The following is a 7,280-nucleotide window of genomic DNA, read 5'->3' on the forward strand; positions in this document are numbered from 1 at the left end:
AAAAGCTGCTTCAGTAGCATGCGCTCAACTCTCAAATGATTCAGTTAAAACTTCCGTTTTTTACCACAGATCATCAGTAACTTTGGATAGGGTAGCTTCAGCTGAATGATGAGGTTAAAAGCCAGATCACAGAGGATTTAGAAGAAAATTAAAAAAGAAGTGGAGGTAAGGATATTAGCTGAGAAAGGGAGAAAGTAGTAAGGATGGTAACCCTGGAAGGTTTTCTAAAGGATGAGGGAGACTTGTGCATTTTTCGTAGGAGTCAGGAATCAGTAGATAGGGAGAGAGTGAAGATGAGAGACAGATAGAGACAGACAGAAAGACAAAACAAATAAATATGACAGTCAATCAGTTAGTCTCAATTAGACACTCATTACCCCTAAAAGTAAAGGCCCTATGTTGGACTGCTGAACAGATATTTTGCAACCACCTTGGTGTACTTGCCAGGGAATTCACAAGGTCAAGATCCTCTGGGCAGCCAGGGCATGGCTTTCTTTAGACCTTCAGGTGCAGGATCATCCTGGTAATGGTTATTTACTTTAAAAAGAAATTTACAGAAATTCATTCCTCTCTTCTGCTGATGCCTGAATCCCAAACCCTAGGAGCTTTGGACCTATAAGTTTAATGGCCAAACCAGAAAGTTCTATTTCCCAAGATTGACAGTCACTGACCTGTCCTGAAGGAAGGAACCAGAGGGGCAAATGTGATTGGTTAGGGACCCAGGCTTGCCTAGGCAAGCATATATTCCTAAATGCCATGCTTCTGTATCTGCTACTACAAGTATGCAGGGAATGAAAGGCATTCTCCTCCTCAATCTTGCTGGAAGTCCAAAGGAGAAAAGCCATTAGAAATAAGTCCCAGGAAAAAGGGCCTAAAAGAAAGCAGGCAAAGCTTTTTCCATAGCTCTTAAACAACATTTACAATCCCTCCTAACTCTCCATAACCATTCATCTTCCACACAGGTGCCCAGTCATAGGGAACAGTAAGGAGTTGCTATGCCATCTTGGCAAAATGCATGTTCCTCAGGAAAGAGCACTTGTCCAGCTCCCCTGATGGTGTCCCTGTCCAACAAGTCAGGAGCTTCCTTCATTACTCCTGTTGCATCTGTATTTCAGTGGAGATGTCTCTGGACCATGAAATAAAAAGAAACATTTGCCTCCTCTACGTATGAGGTGAGCCTGCCTCATCTGAGGGCCCCGAGAGAAGGGCCGAGAACTCCCCATAAAGGGCCCCATTCGTCTCCCTTCACTAACAAATGTAAAGTACATATTTCATCCCTGATGTGTCAAAGCAGAAAATTAATCTGAGCTTTTAGAGAATGATGAACCTATGAGGTTTAAAAATATGATAATGCAATTAGCAGCTTTGGCAGTCTAATGAAGTCTCTCTAGAATGCTGATAAAATACCACTAAAGGAAAATGCTTAAGAGCCTCTTCAAACTTAGCAAAATGGTGAAGAGTGTTCTTGTGCAGAAAGTGGCAATCTAGTTTCCTTTTTCCAAGGTCCAAGATTAATTAGGGGCTTATTTAGTGCACGAAGGAGGAAACAAATGAACTCTTAGATCACAAAGCATTGAAATCATTTTAAAATTCTTTTTTTTAAACAATTACATTTTGTTCATGTGTGTCTTCATTAGACTTTGTCCTCAGCTTGCATTATATCAGGGAACTATTAGAAATCCTTAGCTAGAAACCCTTGGCTGCTGACTAGGTGGCATTATCTTTTTTAATATTTAAAGTCTGAATTTAACAGACACCACATAAAATGAACATTTCCTTATAAAAATTAGGACAGAAAAGAAGACTGTTAATGAAACTGTTTATTATATACACTGGTTTTTATTTTAAGTATAATAAATTAAATATGTAACTTTCAAAGCTGTCCTGCTTTTCTGGATTTCCTTCTGGCCTTCCTCCTGTTTTCTGTACATCAAAAATGTTTCAGTGGCCCTCTTTCTTTTTTTTCTTTTTTAAATTGTATTTTCTTTTATTTAAAGTTTTTTTCCAATTACATGTAAAAATATTCTTGAATTCCAAATTTTTCTCTCACCCTCCCTTCCCTACTCTCTCCCTAAGCCAGCAAGTAATCTGATATAGGTTATACATTACAATCATGTTAAACATATTTCCACATTAGTCATGTTGTAAGAGAAGAATCAGAACAAAAGGAAAAAACCCCACAAGAAACAATAAACAACAACAACAACAAAAAAGTAACAACAAAAATGGAAATAGTGTGTTTCGATCTGCATTCAGACTCCATAGTTCTTTTTCTGAATGTGAGGAACATTTTCCACCATAAGTCTTTTGGCATTGTCTTGGATCATTGTATTGCTGAGAAGAATTCACAGTTGATCATCACACAGTGTTGTTCATACTGTGTATAATCTTCTCTTCTCTTGGCTCTGCTCATTTCACTCAGCATCAATTCATGTAAGTTTTTCCAGGTTTTTCTGAAATCCATCTGCTTATCATTTCTTATAGCATGATAGTATTCCGTTACATTCATATACCATGACCTGTTTAACTGTTCCCCAGTTGATGGGCATCTCCTCAATTTCCAATTCTTTGAATGGCCCTCTTCCTAAATTTTTGGCCAACCTCTCCTAGCCCCCTTTCTATCAACTACTTTTTTTTTTTAAGTGAGGCAATTGGGGTTAAGTGACTTGCCCAGGGTCACACAGCTAGTAAGTGTTAAGTGTCTGAGGCCGGATTTGAACTCAGGTCCTCCTGACTCCAGGGCCGGTGCACCACCTAACTGCCCCTACCTAGCCCCCTTTCTAACCTACCTCTTCCCTGAAAAAATGGGGGGTGGGAGAAAGAAAACAAGACCCTTGTAACAAGTATGCATAGTCAGGCAAAACAAATTCCTTCATTGATTATGTTTGAAAATAGATGTGTCATTCTGTACCTTCAGTCCATCACCTCTATTTAGAGGTAGATAGCATAGATCATTATCATTTCTTTGGTTGGTCATTGTATTGGCCAGAATTCTTAAGTCTTTCAAAGTTGTTTTCCTGTATAGCTATATAAACTTTGGGAGTCCTTATCCCAAGTCCAATTCCCACTGGCTCCTTAGATCCTCAGAGGACAAATGGCTATCTCTTTCTCTAAGGGTTCTACCACTATCATGATGAGCTCCCATTCTGGTGTATTCTCCCCAGTATCAATTACAAATGCCAGTTAATAAATCCTTTACATCATTTATTAACCCAGTGATTTTTTCATTCCCATTATCAACTTAGCCAATTTGCATAATTTAGCTTTTACAATTAATTATTAAATTAGCTTTTTAAAAAAATACTGGGCAAATATAGTAAGAACAGAAGTACAGACCATTTCCCCCAGCACAAAGGGTACACTTATTATTCTACCACCTTGGTCCCTGGGGAGAGTAGGTTCAAACTTAAAGTGGTTGCTACAAAACATTTGCCCGACCAAGTTCACTGCTGAACGTGTTGCTCCTCTATGTTAGAAATGAAGTATTGACTACTTTACATTACATTACATATCTCAGTGCATATGCTCCCACCATGATGAAGCCTGATGAGGTGAAAGAAAAATTTTATGAAAACCAGGAGGCCTTCATCATCAATGTACTGAAATAGGATAAGCATGTAATTCTGTGTGACTTTAATGCCATCATAGGCACAGACTATCAGAAACGGTAGGAAGTCCTTGGGAGGAATGGAGTCAGAAAAAGCAACAGCAATGGTTACTTACTACTGAAGGCTTGTGCGCTCATGACCTTCTCCTCATCAATACTGTCTTCTATTTACCTAAACACAGTAAAACTTTGTGGATGCGCCTTTGCCACAAACATTGGCATTTACTCGATTATATCATTGTAAGGAGAATAGACAGTATGTGAGCGACGAAGGTGATGTGTAGCTCAGAGTGCTCCACAGATCATAGACTTATCTTCTCCAAGGTAAACATTCTCATTCCACAAAAACAGCTGAAAGATCCAAGCTTTTGGAACAAAAAACTCATCATTTGACAAAAATTGCTGGGAAAACTGGAAAACAGTGTGGTAGAAAGTAGGTATGGACCAACATCTCATGCATGTTGTACGGTAAAATAAAGTCAAAATGCATACATGGGCGGAGCTCATCTTCCCCCAACCTGGGAAACATGGCGGCACCCACGGGCTTGGTGTCTGCCCTCCTCCGCCTCCGCCTTGGGGCCGTGCTCCGCGTCCGGCCTGCCGTTCCCTCTCTAGCCCCGAGAGCTTCCAGCCGCCCCCCAAGCCAGTCATTGTGGACAAGAGACAGGAGGCGGTGCCCGAGCGCAGGTTCCTGAACCTCGAGTTCATCCCTCCCCGGGGCGGAGCGCCAGACATGCTGCAGTGGCGCCAGGTCCTGCCCATCCCCGAGTTGTACATGGGGAGCATTCTCGCCGTCACCTCCTTGGACTGTTACACCAAGGGCAAAACCAGACGCTTTCTAGGCATCTGTACCCAGCGCTCGGGGAAGGGGCTCGGGACCACCTTCGTGCTGCGAAACACCATAGAGGGCCAAGGCATCGAGATCTGCTTCGACCTGTACAGCCGGCGGATCCAGGAAATCCAGGTGGCCAAACTGGAGAAGCGCCTGGATGACAACCTCATGTACCTGCGGGACGCCCTTCCCGAGTACAGCACCTTCGACGTGGACATGAAGCCAGTGGCCCCGGCCCCTGGCCAGGACATCCCCGTAGCCCAAGCCGTGGTCCAAGCGCTGGGAGCACCCCAAGTTCAACATCAAAGGCATCAGGTTCGACCAGTGCCTGACCGAGGAGCAGATGAAGGAAACCCAGAAGTGGAGCCAGCCTCGGCTGGAGTTTGACATGATGAGAGAATACGACACATTCAAGATGGAGGCCAAGCTATAGGAGGAGATCGAGGCATCCCGGAGAGGCTGAGGCCCCGTTCTTACCCAGGAAGCAGCCTGTGGGCAGCGCTGTCCAGCGGGTCCTCTACACTGAAAGCTGGCTGCCCCCCAACCTCCTCGGATGGAGAGGCTCCCCGGAGCAGCTCAGAGAAAAGAGGCTTCCTAGTGAGGCCATCCATCCCAGCTAACCACAGGACTCTCCCAACCCTCCCTGGCCAGAGCCTGGGGTCTCAGGAGCACACATGTCCTCCTCAGAGGCTTCTGGGAAAGTGAGGACCCAGCCTCAGTGCGCATACACCCAACACATTGACCGACATCCCCTACTCCTAGATGAACCTGTGGCACACACACAATGCAGTACAATAAATGTTTATTAGGCAAAAAAAAAAATACATACATGATTTACACATAAAGGGTGATACCATTAGCAAATTAGGAAAGCATGGAATAGTTTATGAGTCAGATTTATGGTCAGGGAAAGAATTTAGGACCAAAGAAGATGTATAGAACATTACAAAATGTAAAAGATAGTCTTGATTATATAAAATTTAAAAGCTTTTACAGAAACAAAAACAATGCAACCAAAATTATAAAGAAAACAGAAAACTGGAAAAGAAATTTTGCAACAAGTGTCTCTGAAAAAGGCATCATTTCTCAACTATATAGAGAACTGAGTCAAATTTATAAAAATACAAGTCATTCCCCAATTGATAAATGGTCAAAAGATATGAACAGAAAGTTTTCAAACAAAGAAATCAAAGCTATCTATAGTCATATAAAAATGCTCTAAATCATTATTGATCAAAGAAATGCAAAATGAAACAACTTTGAGGTACCACCTAAAAACTATCAGTGTGGCTAACATAATAAAAAAGGAAAATGTGGGTTGTTGGAGGGGCTGTGGGGAAACTGGGATGCCAATCCAATGTTGCTGGAGTTGTGAACGGATCTAGCCATTCTGGAGAGCAATTTGGAATTATTTGTGCATACACAATACTGTGCATACAACTTTGACCCAGCAATACCACTGCTAGGTTTATATCCAAAAGACATCCCCCAAAAGATAAAAAGACATATTTGTACGAAATTATTTATAGTAGCTCCTTTTGTGGTGGCAAAGAATTGAAAATCAAAGGAATGCCCATCAATTGGGGAATTGCTAAACAAGCTGTGGTAAATGATTGTAATGGAATATTATTGTGCAATAAGAAATGCCAGGCAGAATGATTTCAGAAAGGCCTGGAAAGACATATAAACTGATGTATAGTGAAGTGAGCAAAACCAGGAGAATATTATGCACAGTGATATCAATATTGTTTGATGAAGAACTGTGAATGACTTAGCTTTTCTCTGCAATACAATGATCCGAGACAATCCCAAGGATTAATGATGAAGCATCCACTTCCAAAGAAAAAACTAATAATGATTGAACACAGACTGAAGCATGCTATTTTTACTTTGTTTCATTCAAGTATTTTTATACAAAATGAGTAATATGGAATTGTTTTACATAATTTACATAATTACATAATGATTGTTTACTGCCTCAGGGAGGGGGGAGGAGAAGGAAGGAAAGGAGGAATGGAATTTGGAACTCAAAACTTTAAGTAAAAATGTTTTTTAAAGAAAAAAAAATAAAATCAAAGGACCTAGGTTTTATGGAAGAAAAAAAAAAAAAGGAAAACAGAGGTTATCTACCAGCCAGCAGTTCTCCATCCTTGTGTAGAACCATTGATTATAACAATGGAGAAATTTTGAATGCTGTAGATAAGTTCACTTCCCTTAGCTTCCAGGAATGTACACATGGATGATGAGGTTGACACACACATTATGAGAGCTAGCTTAGTGTTTGGGAGGCTCCAAAGGAAACTGTGGGAGAGAAGAGGTATTATTAGACTGCCTATCAAACTGAAAGTCCACAGAGCCATTGTGCTGACCTCATTGTTGTATGCCTGTGAAACCTGGACAGTCTACTACTGCCATGCCTGGAAACTGAATCACTTCCATTTGAATTGTCTTAGCAAGATTCCGAAGATCACCTGGCAGGATGAGGTACCAGACACGGAGGTCTTTTCTCCAGCTGAACTGCCAAGCATTCAAACTCTACTGCAGAGAGTGCAGCTCTGATGAACTGCCCATGTTGTTTGAATGCCAAATGTTCTTTAAAGACTATTTTATGTAGAATTTTCACAAGGCAAGAGCTACCTGGAGGTCAGAAGAAGCGATACAAAGACACTCTCAAGGTCTCTCTGAAGAACTTTGGATTGTGAGACATAGGAGACACTGGCACAGGACCATCCAGCATGATGTGCCTTCATCAAAGAAGGTGCTATATCCTCTAGGAGCAAAGCAGAATTATAGTAGCTCAAAAGAAATATGAAATAGAGACATCTCCACTCCAAATGTTCA

At 41.4% G+C, this 7,280-nt stretch overlaps 1 pseudogene; it reads left to right on the forward strand.

Annotated features, from left to right (window-relative positions):
* The first annotated feature begins 4,134 nt into the window (after nucleotides 1-4,134).
* On the forward strand, nucleotides 4,135-4,902 carry LOC122754869 (annotated as a pseudogene).
* Nucleotides 4,903-7,280: the final 2,378 nt, after the last annotated feature.

Source organism: Dromiciops gliroides, chromosome 4 (genome assembly GCF_019393635.1).
Source record: "Dromiciops gliroides isolate mDroGli1 chromosome 4, mDroGli1.pri, whole genome shotgun sequence".
In the NCBI taxonomy this organism is placed as follows: domain Eukaryota; kingdom Metazoa; phylum Chordata; class Mammalia; order Microbiotheria; family Microbiotheriidae; genus Dromiciops; species Dromiciops gliroides.